Source organism: Tursiops truncatus, chromosome 4 (genome assembly GCF_011762595.2).
Source record: "Tursiops truncatus isolate mTurTru1 chromosome 4, mTurTru1.mat.Y, whole genome shotgun sequence".
NCBI lineage: Eukaryota > Metazoa > Chordata > Mammalia > Artiodactyla > Delphinidae > Tursiops > Tursiops truncatus.
This window is the reverse complement of record NC_047037.1, coordinates 27750750-27774218: the sequence shown is the minus strand read 5'-3', so window position 1 is coordinate 27774218 and position 23469 is coordinate 27750750.

Sequence of the window (23469 nt, the reverse complement as noted above, 5' to 3'; positions counted from 1 at the left end):
CAGGGCATCTGTCCATCTGAGCTGGGATCCCATTTTAGCTTCCCCACTTGCCAGTGGGGCAGACCTGGGCAGGGTGCCTCCCTGAACCCGCTTTCCCATTTGAAAGTGGGAACAATGATGGTGATAACCTCTGGCTCACCTTGGACGTGATGGTCACATGTGGGCTTTGTGGGCAACCAAAGATCCAGTGCTTCCACGTGGCTGCCAAGGACAGGGCCAGCTCCCCGCACGCTGAGGACGCAGGCCAAGCGGGTGTCCCGCAGGGGCAGGACAGGGGCCCCCTGACCACAGCAGAGGCTGGTGGGAGCACTGAGGCTTCCACTTCTGGCCGCTCTCTGACCCTGCCACATGGGGCCCCATGCAGCTTCACTTTCCTCCTTGTGACGGGGACGGCAGCCCCTACCTTGACAAGGGACCCCGAGGGTTAAGGAAGATAATCTACGTGGACGTGCTTAGCACACGGTGGTGTCCCAACGTGGTTGGGCCCCCGTCCCTCCCCACGGATGCTTGGGGGCCCGCCCTGTTTCTCACGGTGACCCCACCAGGCCCCGAGTCCTGGTCAGCCCCCAGCATGCCCACCGGCCATCGTCAAGTAAGCTGGATTTGGAGGGTTAACCCTAGCATGTTGTTCTCCCACACTACCTGCCGTGCCCCTGCTCCAGTGTAGGATGGAGTTCACAGGCCTTCACCCCGCTCACGTGCTCCTGAGGGGCACCCCTGTAACATAGATGCGCATAGATGGGGGGCCTGGGGCCTGGCCATGGCAACACAGGGCATTGTGGCCGCTGGAGAAGGGGGATTGCAGACCTCGCCTGAATCCCGGGAGGGCACGTGGTGGCGTGAGCAGCTCCATGCAGTCTAAACAGCAGCACCCTCACTGGACACCCGGGTCCCATCTGGCTGTGCTCTACTCCCACCTGGCTGTGTTCCCCCTCCTCCAAGTTGCTCATGGGTCCGGGCAAGTGTCGGTCCCAGCTCTGAGCACATGTTTCTACTGAGTGGAGACGCAAGAGATCAGGCCAGAACAAATGCAGTTCAGACTCAGGCAGGGGTTGGGTGGGAGTGGGTCGGCTGGGGCCAGCCTCCCCCTCAGGTTGCCTCGCAGAAGGGTGCCCAGCGTGGCCCCAGGCTGCTGGAAGGTGGGGCTCCTGCAGGAAGGGCTGCAGGACAAGCCCAGCCCCCTTCCCCCTTCCCCCTTCCTCCGCTGGAGCTCTGGGCAGCCTCCCCCGACACACATTTTCTGGCCGAATTGTTCCTTGGTTTATCTTTGACCTCCATTGCAAACCAGGCTCCCTCTGACAAGGCTTTGAAGTCAAGTGCCTGGATCTCCCCCTCCGGGGCTGGGCCAGGCCCAGCTGGACACGGGCTGAGTGCAGGGCAGAGGTTAGGGTGCACATGGCTGGAGGCGGGAGCAGGGAGGGCGCCGGCATATGGGCTGTGGAGATTGAGGGGCCGGCCTGGGGCAAGCAGGTTGGGAGCAGGTGTGGTAACCAGGAGGGGCCCAGACCGCCACTGGCTGTGGAGCCCAGGTGCTATAGTGCTCAGGTCCTAACCCCAGAGTCCAGGGGTGAGCATTTCTGGGCAACGGCCGTAGAAAGCTAACAGAAAGCAGGTGTCGGACCTACTGCCTAAGTGGCGTGCACCAGCCTTCACCAGGGGTTCTCCACCTTGAGTCACCAGAGTCACCTGGAGGGCTTCTTAAAACACGCAGTGCTGGGCCCCATGCCAGAGCCTCTGACTTAGTAGGTCTGGGGTCGGGCCCAGAATCTGCATTTCTGAGTAGTTCCCAGGTGATGCTGCTGCCGCGCGTCTGGGGATCGCACTTTAAAACCACTGCCTGAAGTCCCCTTCATCCCCACCCCCTGGGAAGCAGGAAGAGCCAGGCTGCGTGCACTAAAGGAAGTGAAGGGGGCCTCGAAATTGATTGAATCAGGGTTGACTGCAGGAGTAGTAACGTAGTAACGTTTGAGCTTTTATTGGGTCCCAGTCACTTTACCTACATTATCTTATTGAATCTGAACCCGGGCCACGGCAGTGAAAGCCTGGGAATCCTAACCACTAGGCCACCAGGGAACTCCCTCTTGAATTCTTACACGGACTTTGCCACATGGAATGATCACTCCCATTTTAGAGAAGGACAAACTGAGACAGGGTGGAGGTCACACCCTGGCCAGTAGCAGAACTAGGACTTGAATGCAGGCAGTCTGGCCCCAGAGGCCGTTTGCTGGGCTGCCATTTACCCGGGCCCCTCAGGACGCACAGGTAAATGGCCACCGACCGTGGGATCAGTTCAGAGCCTTCTCGTGGAAGAGACAGGGAAGGCCTGGGCATGTCCGTGGCAGGACTGCCTCTGCCCCATGATGCTGCTGACACAGACCAGGGTCTCCCCAAGTCCAGCTGAACTGGCCTGAATTATGGGGCAGACAAGTAGCGGGAGGAAAGTGAGGAGTGAGGAGGCCCTGGTTACCATCCTAACTGCCGCTGGCTTGCTGGGCTACGCTGGCAGTCTCTGCCCCTCTCTGGGCCAGCCTCTGCATTTGGGAAATGAGGGGCTGGCGGGGGCTGGAGCGGGCCCCATCATGCCCTAATACCTAGAGGGGCTGCACTAGCCGCCTTGGGCTGGGCAGGCTCATGACAGCCCTGGGCCTCTCCCTGGAGCCACATCCACTCCATGCATGGTCAGGGGCACAGGCCTTAGAAGGAAGTGGGGACTGAGGCCAGGCCTTGACTTGCACAGAACACACTGCTGGGCCCTGTATGGTAGATGGCCGGTGTGCCCCTGAGGGAACATCTCTCCGGGGAGCGGGGCTGAGCGCGTGTTGACTCAGTTCTATCCGATAGCATCAGGAGTGCTAAGATGTTGGCTTAGCTCCTTCCATTTTTTTTTTTTTTTCTTTCAAAGCTGTTTCTGAACCTCCTTAGCCTATATTTTATTTTTCAGTTGAAAGCGCTTCTCCTGCCTCCTCCAATCTACTTGGCTGTATAATTCCTGGACTGAACGTGTTCTCAATGATGTGAGCATATATATGTGTTTCTGCATGTGCACAGGGACCCGTGGGCACATGTGGGTGACTGTGGTGTCACGTGTGTACCCTGATGTACCCAGGCCCGGGTACGCATGCATGGGGGTCTGAGCATGTGCTGCCTGGCCGTGCTTCCCAGATGGGCACTGACCCCTAACTGTGAACAGATGTGCCTCGCAGGGCCAGGCGGGGCTCGCAGCTGTTTGGCTGCTAGAAGGCGCCGGTTCTGGGGGCCCAGAAAGGAGCCTGGAGCACCTTGACCCAGCAGAGGAACACCTTACCCTTGGTGCTGCCTCTCCCAGCCGTGCTCCTGAGCAGCACGTGGGGGAGACAAGGCCGCCAAGCTGTTTATCAAGCCCTTTGAAATGGTCGGGGGCTGGCGGCCAGGCCAGTGGGGGAAGCAGTGCTTTGTGGACCTGACTCAGCGGTGACCTGGCCTCTCGTTCCTTCTGTCCCTCTGTGGCGATTCAGCATCCTAGCCCAACGAAGCAGCTGCCTGAGAAAGGAGGTCCCTTCCTCCCCATTCACTCCCCAGTCTTATGGGGGCAGGAATAGCCCCTGGAGGATGGAGAGGGGGAGGAGGACAGGCGGGGCCTCTGCATCCCGGGGCAGGCGTGGGAGAGAGGAAAGGATGGTCTTCCAAGGGCCTGCCCCCCTCTGTGGTTACAGGGCAGCCCTGACCTCCCTCTTAGCTCAGGAAAGACCCCTAAGGGAAGATGGAAACTGACAGAGGGCGGGAAGTCACCCACGAGAACGTCTCCTATATCAGCCCACCCTTCCATGCCCAGTGCCTAGCAGAGCCCATGACACACAGCAGGCACTTAAAAAAATGTATTTTGACTATTTAATAAGTATTGTTGAATGAAGAGGGAAAGAGCTAGAAGCTTGGGGGGTAAGGGTTGGTGGGGAAAAAAAGATAAAGCAGCAGCGGCCAGAAAAATGCCAAAGGGCGAAGAGGGGAGGCCAGCAGGCTGTGAGGTTCTACCCAGGAGGTCAGTGGAGATGGGGAGGGAGAGGGCGAAGAGAGCCAGGAGGCAGGGAAGCCGGCGGAGGGTGGGGAGATTTGCCCCCAAGTGTTCCAGCTACAGACAGGCACCTTGGAAACGCGGGCCACCATCACCGCCACCCAAGTACCAGCACCGTCGAGGTCATCCCCAGTCCGGCGGGCTTTATCTCCATGCTCCTCTGCAGTGGGCATGGTGGGAACTATGAGGCTGGTCTCTTTGTAGGGGGAGGAGGAACTTCCTCCTTTGTAGCTTCAGAGAAATACTTCAGACCTGGCAGGGCGAGGGTGGGGATGGGTGTGGAGTGGAGTGACCGTCTGGATGTGAAGGCTGTGCTTGCTTTTGGAAGGGAAGGGCTGTCCCGAGCAAGGTGCCGCACCATTGTGTCACCCCATCATTGTCACCCCTGTCTGCCCTGGGGGTCCTCTCCTGCTAAAGAAACTGACTCTGAGAGAGGCTAAGAGGTTTGTGGTGGCGGAGGGGGCAGAGACAAAGAAGGAAGGGACCCAGATGTGTCTGATGCCCGAGCCCAGGGGTCAGGGTAGGGCAGGAAGGCTTCTTGGAGGAGGTGGAATTCGATCAGACGTCAGGGACAGTAAATTGCATTATCTGTAAGAAATGGTTGGAGGGAAGAAACTCCGTGTGTTTTTAGTGAGCAGAGATGTCTAGTCTTGGGCTGCCACGGCTGCCACCCTACATTAGGCTGTCCTCAGGCCCCCTGCGTGGAGCAGGGGAAATTAGAGCCAATCAGTGCAATTTCAAGGCAGCCAGTGGCCATGCCTGTTAACCAGCCCGCAGCCCCACTGGCCTGATACCACAGGCAAATGGCCCCTAATGGGGACCAGACCTCCTCCCAGCCTCCCACCTGCCCGCCCTGTGTGTCTGCATGCCTGTGTGCGGGGCTCAGAGCCCTGCCCCTGGGACCCCTGTACTGCCTGCAGGCCCCAGGCCCACTGTCTCCTGCTGGGTAGGCTGGGGGGTGGGGTCCAGGGAGGGGTGCGAGCCCTGCGGGGGGCCCGTACTCTGCAGGAGGCAGGGCAGCCCGCCTGCGGGGTGGGCATGGCAGGGCTCAGCGTGCCCTAGGCAGCTGCAGCCAGGTCGTCTGACCTCTCCAACCCCCCGCGTCTTCCTCTGCCCACCAGAGAGTCCGGGAGTTCTCTTCCTGTTCTTTGCCAAAGGGAACCCAGGGAGGCTGGGCACTGGGACTGCTGTAGAGAGTCCGCAGTGTATGTTGCCCCCCTCCAGGTCCTCCTCTAGAACCCCATTTTCCCAGCCTTCACTTGGGCCCGTATCAGCTCTCACCTAGGATTCTAGGACTCACTCCTCACAGATCTTCTTGCTTCTAATCCCTCCACCCCGGGCCCGCCTCCACCCTGCTGCTCCTGCTGGGAGATTTTCTACATCACATCCGATGGCATTCCTTCCCTGCTGTACCATCCTTTGTGGCTCCCTGCTGTCTTCAGGGTGAAAGGCAAAGTTCTGAGCTGAGAAGGCCACCCCCGGGCCCCCTGTCCTGCCCACTTCCCAAGCCTCTTCTCTTGAATGAACCAGGAGTAGAGAGAGGAAAGAAAGATGCTCACCTCTGGAACAAAATTTAAGGAGACGCCCCAAAGCTCAGTGATCAAGATAAATAATGTTTTAGTGCCATCTTTTTTAGAATAAAAATTAATGCAAAAAAAAAATCCATGATAAATAAAACGTTGAACGAAGACGTAGACAGGGCCAGGATTCGAGTGAGGGAAGTGAGGTGAATCGTGCAAGCGCAGGGTCAGAGCCCGTCTTTATCTGGTCTTCACTCCCTCACCCTGGTGCTGGCCATGTACCTGGATGTGCCCACCGCATCCTGCATCAGCCAGCTGAGCCCAAGGAGCTGCTTACAGTCCGCTGAGCACCTCAGGCCTTTGCTGGGCTCTTCCCTCTTCCTGGAATTCTGTCCTGTCTTCTGTCTCTGTTCTCACCAGGATCCTTTAAAATCGTTGTGAAACTCAGCTGTGGCAGCCCCTCCCTCATCCCCAGGCCAGTTTAGGAGCCCTTCCGTGTTCCCCACCCCCTCCCTGCTCCACCCGCCTCTGCCAGTCACTGTTGCCAAGGGCTCCTTCAGAGCAGAACGCGGACTCGGTTCCTCTCTGCATCTTTAAAGCCCATCATGAGGCCTGACACAGATTGGCTTCGATCATCTTTGGCTGGCCGGCTGACTGACTGAATGGACAAATGAAAGAATAGCAGAGCTGTGGGTCACATCCCCTTTCAACTAGAATTTTAATGACCAAACCAGACAAACCCCTTGAGGTTCCTCAGACCCAGATGGGTCCACACGTTACCAGCACCATCGAATAAATGCTGCAACCCTGTGGTCCAACAAAGAGATTCTAGCAGTCTCTGAAACTCTTGGCAATGGAATTTGACCTACACTTTTTAAAAAAACACTCTGTGTGTGTATCTTCCACTTTCTCTAAAAGATAACATAGGAAGGGGGAGACAGTGCAGGCCAGTCCTCTCCAAATAAGGCAAAACCCAACTTTCCTTTATTTTTAGTAGTGATTTTCCCAACTGCAAGAAGGCACAATTCCGTGAACCAGCCTTGCAGAAACCCACCATCTTCCAGAAATGTCTCAACAGCTCATAAAGATTCCCATGTGCGTGAAAACCCAATGACCCCTTTTAGGGAGGGGCTCCCAGACAAAGCCCGAAACCCGAGCTGGTTGCCCCATCCCCAGGACGACTCGCCAGCCAGGCTGGATGGTACAGCCCCAGAGCGAGCTCGGCTCTGCTGCTCTAGGGAAGCCCACCTGTCCTCAACCTCCTGGAGAAATTCAGTTCTGCATTTCCCCGATGTTCGGTGCAGCAGACATCAGAGCGTCCTCAAAAAGTCACATCCCCTGGAAAATCTGACCAAACACTAAGAAAAAAAAGCAACCGTCGGCTAACTTCATGGAGACCCACTGAGAACCAAGCGCAGAGCAGAGGAGCTGGGGAAAGAGACATTTCAGGCCCCTCCCCTTGACTGTCCCTGCTGTCGTTGTCTTCCTCTCTCCAGACTGGTCGGGTTCCCTTTAACCTCTGCAGCAGCCACCCGTAAACAGGATGGCAGGAGGCGGACGCCTGGGCCCTCCTCTGGTCAAGTCAGGAGCTCTCAGTGTCTGTCGGCTCATCTGGAAAATGGGGATAACATCTGGATGAGCTAATCAAGGTGAAAGCCAGAAAGCCTGCTGCCTGGCCATTTCTGTTTCCAATATGATTTTTATGGCCTCCAAGATGGTGTCTCCTTGTAATCTTTCTCGGCAACGGGCTCGTTTTTCTCCTCAAATTCCTCTGCGTTTGGCTCAGGACAATCTGTTTTTCCTGCATTTGTCAAGTTGCTCGAAATTCCTGATGCTCATTCATGTTCTTTCCAAGGATTAGCAGAACACCCCTTGCTCGTCTTTCATCACACTCCCTCCGCACGCAGGGTAGAAATTATATTTGAGTGGAACCCTGGCTATTGATGCCCATAAAATGGAGACTTTGGCGAGACTCACTTGCATGGGTCAGAGCGGGAATGAGGCCGAAAAGCAGGCCTGAGCATCTTTAATGATGTGCAGAAAGAGAGGGGCCTCGGCTCGCGCGGGCAGATGTGCACAGCTGTTGGCGGAGAAGCCCCTAATACCGCAACCAGCGCAGAGTAACGGATACCCTCGAATGCTTCCTAGTGGAGTTGAGAATTTTTTGTTGATCGTGCCTTTGAACTAAGGTCATTTAAGTATACAACAGATGTTCCTCTGAGGGAAACAGACTTATAAAGTCAGGAACACAGAAGGGACCTAATGGTTTACCGGGGGGTGGCACATTAAGTTCATAGCAGTTTAACTCCTTTCAATGTTAAACAAAACAATGATGCAATTTTATGCACAATAAAAAAACTGTCAAAACAATCATCCTGGGCAGTGGAGGTCCTTTCAGCCATTCTTCTAAAGATAAACCGAGGGCACAAGTGACGGCAATTTCTGACTTCTCTATGTGGTTGAAGCAGTCGGTGTGGCAGCCTCAGCAGTTCAAGGCTGAATCACTGGGGATGGTGGAAGACTGAATCTTGGGGGTAGAGGGAGGGGCGGGCATAAAGTAAAAAGGCAGGGAAGGCATGGTCTGTGTGGCTTACCGGCTGTGCTAGGCTTCGACAGGTAGAATCAGCAGTCACCTGGGAGGTGAGATGGGTGGAGAGCTGGGCACATCCCACTGCCTGATCAGCCCCTCCACCATCTGCCACCACACGTCACACTCAACCATTAGACCTTTATCAGTCAGACCATAACTATTTTTGGAGTGTCAAGCACCTCTGTAGGGGGTCAGCACTGCCCTCTTCAGGGTCCTCTGTGGAAAATGTGGTTCTCTGTGGGAGGAATCCTAGAACAGGGCAAAAGAGGCCTGGATTTGAAATCAGGCAGATCAGAGTCTGAATCCATGCCCTTGGCATTTCTTAGCTGTACGACCCTGGACAAGTCACTTAACCTCTCTGTGCCTTTATTTCCCCATTTGCAAAATGAAGGTGGTCATACATCACGAGATTGTTATTGAGTGAAAGAATGAGTGAAACTCTCCAGGATGGTTCCTGGCACAGAGTAAGTGTTTTGCCTCCTTTCTTAAGGGACGAACGAGGCAACATCCCTGTCTTCAGGGAACTTATAGTCTAGATGGGCAAACTCCATGTGCACAAAAGACAGTTGATTCTTCCAGGCCTTAACAAAGTGGTGGCTAACAAAAGCCACAAAGGCTTAGATGCTACAGAAGCCGAGCAGAAAGTGGGTTGCTTAGACCTTCTGATCACAGATGGGTCCCTGGCCTTGAGTTGAGACCAGTGGACTTTGGAAAGGCAAAGAGAGTACATTCCCGTCAGGTGGATCCTAGTGAGCAAAAGTACATTGGGCCTATTGAGGGCATGTTGGAGGCCCACAGTGAGGCCGCCAGGCCAGTGGGTAAGTGGTGGGAATCAAGGTCTCCAGGGAGGTGGGGTACAGATTGTGAAGGGTCTTCAATACCTAGCTTAGCTTTCTCTAGAGGCAGCAGGGACCACTGTAGCTCTTTGAACTAGTGAACACTTATATGTATTCCAAGAAGATTTGTGCAGTCCATGAATGGGTAAAACCTGGCACATTCCCCCTTTTCCTGTGCCCATAGCAGACATTGCTAATCAATCTCAGTCAGGTGACAAGTTGGAAGCTGTTATAATATTCTGTGTATGTGGGGATGAAGATGTGTGCCGGCTGAGTTTGTTCACAGTCATCTGAGAGCATGTATTGAATATATTTCTGCTCTTTATCGTAAGACAGAAAGGGAGAAAGGGCCCACTGTGAATGTACAGGGATCTTCACCTTTGCTGCTCCTGGGATAAGACTCTGGGTCTCACCAGTTTCCTGGCTGTTCTGTGTTCACTGTCCTGAGCAGTCTCTGGTGCCCCCTGTTGGATCCTAGATCAGAGTCTGCGACTGCTGCTGCAGCTGGAGTCCAGCCGTGAGCCCTGACCCACAGGGAGAGGAGAGGGGCTGGACTGGCCCGGCCCAGGGACCCCTGGCTCTGAGGCTCAGCAGTAAGCAGTGAGTTGTGGTTTCCCATCTGCACCCTCTTTGGCAACAATGCATGTCTGAAATGCCTGACTGTTTGGGCAGGAGCTTGGCAGGCGTGGCCTCGCTCTGGAAGGGGGATGGAATTCTCCTTAAATGAAAAACCATGTAAATCTTTCAGGACTTTCTAAAGTTACCGAGGTGCCAGAAATAGAAGGCAATTCTGCTTCACATTGTTGTAATTTCCTTCTTGATTTGCATTTAGAGCCCATTTTGATCTGTGGAGATGGGAGCTCCCGGAGCTGAGTCCTCCCTCTGTAGGAAAGTATGGAGGCCGCTGGAGAGCAGAGGCCACCCTTCAGCTAGCCAGGGCCCCCCGCCTCTGTGAGGGACCACCTCCATCCCACCGGCCATCAGAAGGGCAAGGCAGCTTTGCTCTGCCTACCCGGAGAAACCCGAGCAGTCTGGGGAGTGGGAACGCGCCTGGTTTCATGCCTACTGGCCACGGCTGGACTAGGTGGGTCCTCAGTTCTTGCCCTCAAGGAGCTCAGGCGAGTGAAGGAGACACGTGGGAACAGTGAGCTCTGGCGCAGTGTGACAAGTGCATGCATGCTGCCTGGGTGATGTGTTGTGGGGAGAGCGCCCCCCAGAAGTCTCCTGCACCCACTGCCCTCACCCTCACCCTGGGGAGAGCCAGTCCTCCAGGCCCCGTACCAGGAGAGCTTTGTACAGACCTCGGCCGCAGGGAGTCCTGGTGACTCCCCTGCCCCATGAGTCCTCAAGGGCGCCTCTCCATACCCAGCTCCTCCTAACACAGCCTGAATCACAGTGAGTTCGTTTATACCGTGGGATGCTTTGGGCTGCAAGCAGCACAGGCCGACTCACACGACTTCAGTCAATAGGAAGTGTCCTGTTACCCACTACAGGAAGCCCGGAGGCAGGGGCAATAGATCCAGCAGCTCAGTGACAGTATCGGGGACCCAGGTCTCCTGTCCCTCTGCCGTCCTCAGTATTGGTGCCGTGCTAAGGGCGGTTCCCTGAGATCACAAGGTGGACACCAGTGGCACCTGGGTCTGTGTGCCACTCTGTTCTCACCCCACGAGAGAGTGAGAGAATCAGTTCTGCAGCCATGCCGCATGTGTCCTTATCCTCAGTCTGATAGGGACAGTGGCCCACTAGGGACCATGGACAGGTGCCAGGGAAATGCCCTGTTCTTATTAGCTTAGGGCAGAGGTTTCCAAACTTTCTCAATTATAGCACCCTAAGTATCTCAGTAGTTTTTCATGGCATCTTAAGGCAAAAGAAATACCTAACAGTTCTCCTTATTAATTAGTTAGGTACAAACAATTTAATAAGAGTTTATGTCCTAACAACTTAGTGGCTGTTTGAAAAATAAATTGAAAAAAAATCTTTTTATGTTATTCCTAATTAACCACAACTATTTACTAATGGGAGGTGTGTGCCTGATGGGCACTGCACAACTTCTCAAACCTGAAGCTAGACTGGATGCCACACCCTTTTTTCCTATTTACCTGGATTTCTGTGTGGTATTTCCTCTTTTTTTCTAACTTTTATTTTACGTTGGCATATTAGTTGATTTACAATGTTGTGTTAGTTTCAGGTGTACAGCAAAGTGATTTGGTTATACATATACATAATCTATTCTTTTTCAGATTTTTTTCCCATATAGGTTATTACAGAGTATTGAGTAGAGTCCCCTGTGCTATACTGTAGGCCCTTGTTAGTTGTCTATTTTACATATAGTAGTGTGTATATGTTAACCCCAAACTCCTAATTTATCCCCCCCCCCCAGCCTTTCCCCTTTGGTCACCATAAGTTTGTTTTTGAAGTCTGTGAGTCTGTTTCTGTTTTGTGAATGAGTTCATTTGTAACATTTTGGTTTAGATTCCACACATATAAGTGATAACATATGATATTTGTCTTTCTCTGTCTGATTTACTTCACTTAGTATGATAATCTCTAGGTCCGTCCATGTTGCTGCAAATGACAATATTTCATTCTTTTTTATGGTCGAGTAATATTCCACTGTGTATATGGTTAAAGAAGAGGCAGTACTTGCTTTTTATGATGGCAACCACTGAAAACCTGGCTTTACAAAGATATGGTGTTATTGATGTGAAAACTGTGAAGTGCCTTGAGCTAGCAGTCCTCGTGATTCTGACAGACGTCACTGCGTTTCCCTCGAAATGTAAGCTATCACTTGGTGCTACAGTGAATCCACTGGCCCTCCTTGTGGTGCTTTGGTACATGATTTGGGAACCACTGGCTTAGAGTAATGATTGTGCCTCTATGGAGCCAGGCATGAGTGCCATAGAGACCTGAGCAAAATTAGGGTCCTGTTGGGGGAGAGAGAGAAAGAGAGAGAGTGGCAGCTGCATAGGTAACAGGGTCTACTGAAGTGGACATTAATGACTAAGGAACAGAGTTTGCTGCAGAAACTTAATTCCTAGTACCTAGAATCATTTCACTTAGTTTCTGTCAGTGACTGCGACACCTCGAAATGTGCTTCAGGGGTTCTTGACCTCTTCTGCAAGGCTGGTGAAGCCTATGAGCCCTTCTCAGGGAAAGGAGGCCCAGGAGACTTGTGTCCATGTGCCGCTTGGCCCCTGATTCACTTTGTCAGGTCAGGCACCTTTCTGACTGCTCTCAACCTCAGCGTCTGGTTGGGATCTGTAAAATGCCGAGGGTCACTGTCACCGAGGCTCCACCGTGAGGACATCCTGTCCCGGAAGCAGAGGTTCATTCCTGTTGCTGCTGAGCAAACTGCTAAGGACACCCATTGCCTAGAGCTGTGACCCCTTCCTCCCGAGAGCCTGGACAGCCCCCAGTCACCCCAGAGGCCCTGGCCGCGCCCTGTGGCTGGATGCCGGGCTGGGGCCTGGCCCCTGGCGATAAGACAGACATGTTTCTGATCATGGCTCTTTCTCTCCATCCTCAGCCCACAGAGAGGATTCTGTCCCCATCTCTCTGCCGCCCTCTATCACCTAGGTCTAAGGATCTGGCTTCCAGCTCAGTGAAGCCCGGAGGAAGTGTCTGCAGGCTGAGTCAGCCTTGGGTCCTCCCCAAGTCCCCAGGTATAATTCCTCTCATCTGCTCCACAGGCTTATGAGAGCCCAGTGTCCTCGTTCCCCAGTGGCTGAGTTCAATCTCTTTCTGGAGATTAGGTTCCCAAGCCTCCTGGCAGCCTGGGCCTTGATAACCACCTGGTGTAGCGGCCTTCAACTCCCTTCCCTGGGAAGCATCATGTTTCAGAGCCTGAGGGGTGCAGCACAGCCAGACCTAGTCAGAGCGAGATGGGTAAGGCAGCTGCCAGGTTACCATGCCGCTGTGGGCTGGGAACACTGCCTCTTTCCCAACTGGTTATATCAACCTCAGAGGACCCCCTTCAGTTGTACTGATGTTTGCAAATGCAATAGCATCAAGCCCTTTACGTAGTGTTTACTTTGTGCCAGGCACTGCCTTTTTTTTTCGCCAACGTATAATTTTTCAATATATAATTACATTCAATCATCATGATACCTTGATAGGTAATTTAATTTTCTTCCTTCCCATTTTAAAGATTATAGGATTGAAGCTTAAACTAGTCAAACAACTTACCCAAGGTCGTGCTGCTGGTAAGTGGTGAAAGCTGGGACATGAGCCAAGGCCCTTTGACACCCCAGTTGGGACCCCTGACTCCTATACTGCCAGCCTGTGCCCCTGGCCTGGGGCCTTGGGGACCATCCAGTTCAGGTGCCCTGCTTGGCCAATGAAGACCTAAGGCCTGAGTTCCCCAGCTCACCGGTGACGGAGAGGTCTGGAACCTGCTGTCCTTATCTCCTGGGCCCAGAACTCTTTCCAAAGATGTTTAAAGTTTTTCATTTTGTGGGGAAGGTGGCTTTTGGGGGTATGGGAGAAGGGAGACTGTTTGGGGCTTAGAAATCCCAGAATTGATAGTGGTGGCAAGATGACGGGTTCAGAGCAGCAAGGTCTGTGGCTGGGGGCCCGTTGTCACTAGCACCGAGCACAGTGTGTCGAAGGCTCTGTTTATCAAGGGTAAACTGGTTCAGTCCTCCCAGAGGCGATTGGGCAACAGAGACCAAGAACCCTAAAAACGTTCTTACACCTTACCCAACAATGCCACTTCTAGGAATCTATCCCAAGGAAATATTTTGGAATTCAGGCAAAGCTTTTCGTGTCATTACTTTTGCAATACCGCAAAACAAACGAACAAAGCTTACGCTCGGGGAATGTTCATACAAACCCTGACTCAGCCCAGTGGTGGAAGGCTATGCAGACTCTAAAAATGGTGTTTACAAAGAGAGTTTGGTGAGGTGGGGAAAATCTTGCTGATACAAGATTAAGGCCGAGGGTGGGTAGGGGGAGCTAGGATTTCTATTGCATTTTAATAAATGAACGGGGAGAAAAAAGACTGGAAGGAAAAATCCCATAATGTTGGTTGCCTCTCTCTGCACTTTTCTGTTTGCACAAATTTCTGCAGATTTAGCTCTACTTGTGTAGTTGGGGAAAAAAACCCAACTAACCAGCCACAACAATAAATACAAGTGAACGTTCCTGGGGTTGGTGCCTCTCTAGCCTGGGAGGACAGGGGCAGCCTCAGCCCTCTCCGCTCCTATGGGGCTCAGGGACTGTCAGGGGGACCCATGTGCCCGAATTGACCTTGAAAGCCCTCTGCTGGGGTGCGGTGGGGCTCGGAGCCCGCCCTCCCTGGAGGGAGGAGTGTGCGAATGGGCGGTGATGGGGCGCTACTTCTCTGATGGGTACTCTTCCACACAGCCAGCTGAGCCGACTTTGCCTGTTGCTCAGAGAGAGGGCCCAGCCCTTCCAGGCCTCCTAGTTGACGCCCAGGGAAGAAGCAGGCCCACCAGGAGGGTGACCCTGCCGGCCAAGAGTCATACTTCCCTTTGTCCCCTCTGCAGAGCCAGACAAAGTCTGTGCTGCCTGCAAAGTGCTGTGCTGAGTAGGTAGGAAAAAGCAGAGCCTCCAGGCTAGAAGCGGCCTGAGTTCAGGTTCGGGGTTGATATCCACTGGGACGGCTGGAGGGTCGGGAGAAGCCTCCTGCACGCAGGTCCAGGACACTGGGCGGGGCCTAGAGCTCCAGGCTTTGGCGGGTCCATCAAATCCAGGCCAAAGCCCCCACTAGATGCCCACCTCCTATGGGGCTGAGGGTCCAAATGCTTATACCCTGGGAAGGCCACTGGCTCGGGGAGTGAGTGGACCGAGCTTGCAGCACACCGGAGGTTGTGGCCCGCAGCTGAGTGGGCTCCGGAGAGGCCGGGCTGTATCAGCAATAATGGTAGCACCCATCTATTGAGCACTTGTCTTGCCATGGTGGGCCCTGCCCCAAGAACTGCTCAGATGTGGATACAGATGTCAGCAGGACCCTGCCTGGGACCTGCCCTAGCCCTAGGCCTGTCGCCTGGGGGAATTGAACGTGAGCAGTGGGGCAGGGTGGGCAGGAAGGGCTGGCCTCCAGGAGAGCCACAGGTGCTGAGAAAGGCCCCTGAGGAGCCAGCGGAGCGACAGCCTCTGTGTAGCGGGTTGACGGTGAGGCTCCACTGGGTGGAAAGCTGAGCTCCGCATGGTCCTCCTCTGTTCCAGGGGTTCCGTGTTCAGCTCACTCCCAAGCTGCCTCCCCGCCCACCCACAGTGTGTGGGGCACAGTTGTCCATGGCACCGGAGCTGGACAGATGTGCACACGGGCCTCACTGGCACCCCGCTTGCCCTGGCTGCCTCGGTCTCCACTCCGGAGTCTGACTCACCCCCAGGAGTGGTCTCGGGTTTCCTTTGCTGGATCTCATCACGACTTCTCCCTCTCCATGGTGGCTGGACTGGCCTCGCTAAGCGATGCTTGGCTTGTGTGTGGTCACAGGGGACAGTTATGGAGTTACTCGGTGCTGGTTGTTTTGGTTTTGTGTTCTGTTTGTTTGTTACTGTTTCTTCATAATGCTTAGATCAGACGGAGATGTGGTTATGCAAAAAAAGTAAGGAGTGTTGGCTGTGAATGGCGTGAAGGCTCACGAGGCGATGCAAACTCTCAGTGCAATGTTTTGGTCCTTCCACCTCTTGTATAATAGTAACTACTATTTATTGAGTGCTTACTGTGTACTCTGCCCCTTCAATGGCCCTACAAAGTAGATATTTTTCATTCATTCCTCGACTCTTGAATGAGTTATTACCATATGCCAGGCGTTCTCATCACCCCTGTTCTAAGTTGCAGTCACAGAGACTCAGAGAGGTTAAGCAACTGACTGAGGGCTCAAGGCAAGGAGTGATGAGAGGGGAGGGAAGACAGGTGGAAGTGGGTCCGGATCCAGGGACGGCTGTGTGTGTATCAGGCCAGCAAACTTTGGGGATTGCTACTGAGAATGGGGCCCTCGGAAACACGATTTAGAACAAGTGGGGTGTGTGTGTGTGTCTGTGTGTGTGTGATGATTTGTTGTTTGAGAGGGGGCCTGGGTCTGGAAGAGGCAGGAACCCTGGGTCTATCAGATGACCCTAGTCCATTTTGCAGGTTCCCCAGACTTTCATTCAACAGAGTAAACACAAAAGGAAGAACCGAGAACATAGGAGCAGCTGAGACTGAATTTGCGATCGTGAGATTTGTCTTACTAGATTTGACTTTCTAAAAAGCGCCCTCTAAGACTCCGGTTAATCCCTGCCCCCACTGCCCAATTCAGTCCAGAGTTCTAGTGGACACTTAGCCTGAGCTAGCTGCTCCTGAGCGGGACAGGGGAGCAGGTGTGGTCCCTGCGCACAGGGACTTACAGTCTAGGCGGAGCTGAGAAGACTGGCACCCGTTTCCATATACTGTGGGCTGGGGTGCTCACAGGTGACCCCCTGGAGGAGTGGCACCCGAGTAGGGTAGGAGCTGGATTGCCCACCCTCTCCCACCTGGGGAATCATACCTGGCCTTGCTTTCTGGTGAAATGCCTGTGCTCTTCCAATTCCTCTCTGTGAAGATTGAGGTGGTATCACACAGTGGCCATGTCACTAAGAGATCAGCCTCCAGGTCAGAGAGATTTGGGTTGCAGCCCTTGCTCGGCCACCCCTTAGTGCTGTGACCTCAGGCATGTTGTTTAAGGTCTGCATCTGATTTTTCTCAGCTGTTGAAAAGAGAGGATGGGCGTTTCTATTTCATTCATCATTGTGTGGACCAAGCGAGATGCCACCCTTATACGTTCCAGCGTCCCTGTGGCTCAGACTCTGCAGTCACATTCACAGAAGCTCGTCCCAAGAGCTAAAAGCAACTTTAAAAAGTATTTCAGTCTCCACTGCGTTTCTTGCAGAATGTCACCGGAGATCCAGTCCGTAGCTCACCAGAATGATTCTCAAGGTCGCTTTCCTCTTCCCCTCAGTCCTCCCGTAACCTGCTCCAAAAAATCTCCCTCAGCAAAGGGCTTTTCTGTTGTCTCCCTACTGGTTACCATCATAAGATGGCAAGTGGAGGGAGCCTCTCAATGCTCATACAAGAATCACGTTTCCCTGTTACAGAAATAGTGCTTATGAAGCACGTAGAGCCTGGCCCTTTAAGAGTTCAGTGCATTCTGTTATTAATAAGAAAAGCTGTGGAAGCACATAGTAATTGTTCAAAAGTTGGAGTAAAATATAATCAGCTTGTACAAGTAGCACTTTTTCTCCTAAGAATATTAAGGAACTGAAGACAGTTATTTAAACCTTGAGAACCTTTTAAAGGAGACTTTCCTCTAATATTTTAGTTCCGTAGATCTGCTTCCTGAAGCCCTGTCTGTGAATCAGCAAGGAAACTGCCTCCCCCGTCGGCCTCTCTAGCTCCCTTCAGCATGCCCCCGTGCCCTGAAACCACAGTGAGAACCACTCAGACTCAGGGGACAACTCTGAGAACTCGGAACCTGGAAGGGATTTCATGGCCTCTTAGCTTCCAGAGTGGAAGGAGGGGCTGTGACTTGCCCTGGGGCTTGTCACAGTGGGTTAGAGTCTTAACTGAGAATTGTGTGAGGACAGAGGAGAGATGAACAGTGCAGAACAAGAGTCATTCACGCATTCATTCATTTCACTCATTCGTTCACTCATCACCCCTTCGTTTAGCACCTGGTGGTAACTGCTTGCCGCAGATTGCCTTTTCCAAGCACAGCTACGCCTCAATATTTATCCCACCCACATGCCTTTCCTACAGGGTGACTGTTACTCCTTCCACCAAGAAGTGGGCACCTATGTTTATTCCCCTTGAATCTGGATGGGTGTGTGTGGGCACCTCAGTCAACAGAGTACGGCAGAAGCGATGCTATATGACTTCCAATTTTAGGTCATAAAAACGATACAGCTTCTTCCTGTCTGTCTCTGTCTCTCCCTCCTGGGATGCGCCAGCCACCCTGTTGGGAGGAAGCCCAGGCCACATGGAGACACACCCAGCTGGTCCTCCGTCAATAGACAGCATCAACCACTGGTCATGGTGAATGATACTTTGACAGTTCCAGACCCTAGCTGAGGCCTCGTATGCTGTGGATAAGATGTCCCTGCTGTGCTGAATTCCTGACTTCCGGAAACCTGGGAGGTGATAAATAACTGTTGTTGTTTTGAGTCACTAAGTTTTGGGAGGGTTTGTGATGTGGCCCTAGATAGCTAATACGTAGGTCCTATGGGGGAAGCTGACCCCACAGAGAGGGAGAGCTCTCAGGGTCTCTGGGGAGATCTCCAAGGAACCATACAATGAGTCTGTTGTTTGATAAGGCCGGTCAGAGGGAAGCACTGAGGAAATGTATCGAACTCCCCTGGGACAGTGAGGACGCGGGGGTGGGGGGGGTTCAGAAAGGCATTTTGGAAGAGATGACACTTCAGCTTGGTCTGGAAGGGCAACTGAGAGTTATCTAGGGGGAAGACGGAAAATAGGAAAGAGTGTGGGGATGGGACACTCCACGGAGAACCTGGCTCAGGGGCCGAACCCCGGGACGTGGCTGTCAGGGAGTTACCTGGCTTTGCTCGCTTTGCATGTGTGTGACAGGTCTCTCTAAAACTGGCTGTCATACAGGGCCTCACAGCTGGCAGAGCCCCTTGCATCTGCCCAGGACAGACGAAATCAAGACGGCAGACTCTGAAACCCGGTCTGCAGCCAGGCCCTGGGCCCAGGCAGTGGCCCCACAGACAGCAGTGAGTGGTTCCAGAGAGCACCCTTCCTGCTCAGGCTGGACCAGCCTCTAAAGGGACTGGAGACCAGTGGTGGTGAGGAGGGTCGGCCGCCGTGGCCAGTGCACTTGGCCAGCCCTGGGAAGTCCCCAGATGACCCCCTGCTCAGAGGGAAAAGGTGTTTTTAATGTGAATCACAGCAGTGTCAGTGCCTCTAGGTTGAGGCTGACTTGCTGGGGCAGCAGGACCGGGGTCTGACTCTCTTCAGATGCTCCCGGCCCCTCCTTGTGGCCAGGCCGCACTGTGTGAGCCACCCTTCTCTGAACATAGTTTCTCCCTGGTGTCCCTGGGTCCTGGCCTGGGCTCCTCCTTACGCCAGGAATGTCCGTCCTACCATTTTCACCTAATCCCTGGCCTTAGGCGTCCCCTCTTCTGGGAAGAACCTGGAGACACCCCGGGCTCCTCAGGACTCCACAGTCCCCTCCGTCACAGCCCTGACATGTGGTGATGCTCTAGCCTGTTCACCTGTGTGCCTCGCTGACTAGGCTTAAGACAGGAGGGATATCAGGGTAGGGGGTTTGGTGTGTCTCTGTGTATATGTCATACCTTGTGGTTTGGGTCTGTGTCATACAGGTTTGCGTGCTTGTGTGTGTGACTGAGTGTCCGTGGCTGTCTCTTCCTGGCTGTGTCCATATGTGTCTTTTGTGACTGTGCGCCTGTGTGTGTTGCGTGTCTGTAGGGGGTGCTCCTTCTGGGCTGAGAGCAGGGGGTAGAGACAGTCACCACCCAGTCAGGAGCCAGGCAGCTACGCCTCTTGCCTACCAGCCTCCAGGATAGCCAGCCCAGCCCAGCAAGATGCTCTGGGCTCTCCATTCCAAGTTCTTTGTCATGGCACAGACACAGACGGTGGCACTGCCCTCCCTCCAGCCACGGCCCCCTGCCCGGGTGGTGTGCGTGTGGACGTGGCCAGCATCTCGGGTCTCCTTGCTGTTCGGTAAGGAATGGATTATAATTCCTGGGCAGGCTGCATCTGCAACCAACTTGAGGGAAATAATTGTTGAGCAAGTTGAAAGAAAAAAATTGTAGCGAGCACTGCAATCCAGCCACTCATCCGTGTCATTGAATTAGGCTAATCTAAACCCTCAGAGCCTAATTTAGCAGCCTCCGAGGCCAACCGAAGCCTTACCCTACATGGCTCTCTGCAGTTGCCATTGCCGCGTCTCAGCAGGAGTGAGCTTTGGGGGAACGGTGGGCAGTGGCCTTGCAGCTGAGGCCGCTCGGAGCCTGGGATGGACACCAGCCGCTCTTCGGGGACCGGGCCACGCGGGAGGGAACTGAGCCAAGAGGCGGGCCCGGGTCTCGTGCTGCCCCTGCCTGGGCACGAGTCACCCAGCCGCCCCCTCCTCCCCCGTCATCTGGGAGCAGCTGGGTGGAGAGGAGGCCTGAACTCCTCCAGAGTTGCCTTCAACATTGTGTGGCTCCTCCAAGCTGGGTCTTGTTGACAACACCCAACGGGTGAATGGAAGAAAGAACGAGAGCTCATCTGTGTTCTAAAACTCAACTTTTGTAAGGACTGTAAATTCCTGCGCCTGTTCAGATGCTTAGTGACTCATTAATTCAACCCCCTCCCGCCCCCGCCCCCGTCCCCTCCTTTATTTGTTCTTTTCTTAGATCCCGCATTCTCTCGCTGATTTATTCATTCATCCACTGGCCCCTCCCTCCCTCCCTTTCATCCCTTGCTTTGGGGAATCATGCTCATCCCAGTGGCTGCCCAGAAACGAGGAAGAACTTGGGACCTGCTGCCCAGTCAGCACCCCGGCTGCCCCGAACTCGCTCTTCTTCCTCTCTCCCTGCATCTGGCCCCCCGCTGCCCCCTCACTGGAGCACTGTTTCCTCTCTGCTTCCCTCTCTGCTCCAGAAGGGGTGTGGGAGCTGATGGTGGCCTGGTGGGCAGGCCTTTGCCGGGGGCACTCAGGAGAGAAGGTGCCAGACTGACCTGATAAATGAACCAACGGGGATGTGTGGCTGGGCTCCCCTCCCTCTTTGATCAAAAGCCTCTGAACCCCTGATGACATCCCATGGCGTATTCCTCTATTAATCAGAAAAGCCTTGACAGATGTAAGCAATTTGTCTTTGGAGAGGACTGGAGAGGGGCGAGGGGAGGGAGCCCACTCCAGCCCCATCCGCATGGAGAAGATGCTGAGAGTACATCTTGAAATGGGGGCTGAATTCATGCATACTAAGGAGGCAGGAGAAAGGAGAGCCAGGCAGATCAGAAAGAGAAGTGTTTTCATTTCAAAGCATATTTCTTCCTTGATTGAATAGCTCCCCCTTCCCACTACCACCACCAAACCACGGATGCTGGAATGAGGCTGGGATCCAGGGGTTAATCCCACCCAGACCCCTTCAGGGCTCAGATGCCTGGAGCAATGGGGGTTCAGTGGGTGAGGTTCAGGTGTGGATTCTTTGACAGAACAGCACTCAGCACTCTCATAATACCCTGTGGCCATGTCAGTTCTTGCCCCCTGATAATAATGGTGAAGCTCAGCTTAGAAACACCACCAAACACCACCAAACACCTAGCCGCCATCAGCTCCAGAGGGGAGATAATGTCTACTCTCCAAACCCCCAGACTAGATCACCAGGCAGATAAATAACCCAGGAAAGGGTGGGCAGGAGAGGGAGTGTACCAGGTACAGTGTGGACACAGAGAGGAGTCACCAACTTAACAAACGGGGACACTTCCCAGAGGAGACAGAACCAGGGTCTTCGAGGATGAGCAGATGTGCTTGCATGAGAAGGGTCTTCCCTTCTTCGTTGGTTTGGAGAACTTCTGCTCATCCCTCAAGACCGAGCTTGGGCCTCCTCCTCTGTTAGCCTCTTTTCCTCACTAATTCTTGAGGTCAGAAACTGTGTCTGGCCCAGGGCCCAGCCCAGGGCCTGGCACAGAGTAACAACAAACGGAGTAAAAACACTCCACTCGGGTATGAGTGGAAGAGAGTTGTAGACAGTGGGAACAGCATGTGCAAAGGCGTGGAGGCAGGCACGACTCAGCATGGGGGTGGAGTGTACAGAGAACTACAGCCTGTGTTTGCATCAGCAGAGCTGATGCAAACACAGGCTGTCTAAATAGGGAAACTGAAAACGGAATTGTATTTCTTGGTTTTCACTCATATATCTGGTACTATACAAAGGCAGCTTAAAGATCTGATTATAACTAAGGAGTAGATACAGTCTTATCCTCATTTTGGCTTTAAAAAAAATGCTCCATGAGTCTGTTTCGATGCTTCAAACACAGATTTTAAAACTTGCTCTTGCAAATATCAGAGACGAGAGCCACAGCCAATGTTTTGATCGTTTGCCTCCTTCCCCCTTCCAATAAACACCTAACATACTTTGCCAAGCTTTCTGTGGTCAGGATTTACAGATCTGTGACTCACCCAAGTGAGCCAGGGAACATGAAAAGATGTCGCTGGGGAGAAATATGCAGGGAAGGATGGGAGAGGTCAGCAAATCCACCAAGCAGGACAGACTCCCACAGCTTTTCCTAATAAACAAGTTTCCAGGGCCCTTTGAATTCTTCCGGAGAGGAGAGGAACGTTATAGCATTCATGTGGAGGGGGGGCGCACCACGGACAGTGACCACGTGGCCTGGATCCTCAGAGAGGGGGTTAAATCTCGGGCAGGAAGCAGAACTGGGAGGCAGGCTGGTACTGGAGTGGTGTTTGCTGAGCACCGTCATTGAGCACCTGCTGTTTGCCTGTCCCATAAAGGAGGTGAATTGCCTTGTCTAAGCGCACGTGGCCAGTGAGTGGGGAGCTGGGATCCAGGCTGGGTTTGTGGGTTCCAGGGTGGGTTGTCCTGGATTGCCCTGTGATGTGGGCAGTGTTGGGCCTTTCAGCGGGACCGTGACCTGAGGCCTGGGCCTGAGCTGCCTCTCGCTGCAGATCGCTGTTCCTTGTCACACACCCAGGGATGCTGACTGATACCGAGGCCTCGCACCAGTTCCAAAGGCGTTTGGGGTAAGAGGATTTTAAATAAGATTCGCTCCAGGCTCAGAGCGTCCTCTGAATGCCCTTCAACCCACTGGACAGACCCTCTGCCAACCTGGACCGCGCATGTGTAAACTGCGTTTCCTGGACGCGCACTGTTTCCACCAGCTCCCTGACCCCTCTGCAAGGCGGGTCAGCGTCCACGCCCTCTGCCCAGCCCCCTTGGGCTCCTCTGGCCCTCGTTTATTTCCTGTTCTCCGAGGGCCTGATGCTGATAATAAAAAGCTGTCCTGCTTATTGATTGCTTGCCATATGCCTGCTCTGCTCAGCGTTTTGTACACATTATTTGCATTAAGTCTCCCAGCCCTGCTCAGAGGTGGGTCCTTTTGTCTTCCTTGCTCAGATGAGGCAGCGGAAACTCAGGGAGGTTAAGTCACTTGCTGGAGGCCACACGACTGGGAGATGACGGAGCTGCGATTTGAACCCCTCCTCTGTATGGTGAAGAGCCTGCGTCCCTCACCTCTGCGCTCTCTGTGTGCAGGCGACCCACACGGCCAGCTCTCGTTCTCCCGCCCTGCCTCCTAGTTAATGCCAAACCCCCAGGTGTGAGGGGACTGGCCTCTTCATCTCCAGGTGCCACTTAAACCCGTTTTTCCCTGTGTGTTTGAGGCATCTTAGTGTGGCCAGACCTCAGCACGTGGTTTCTGGAAGGTCGTTCCACGCACAAGGGAGCCAGTAGTCATGTGCATCTGTGTACATGTACGAGAGCAGGTGTGCATGCGGTCGTGTGCCC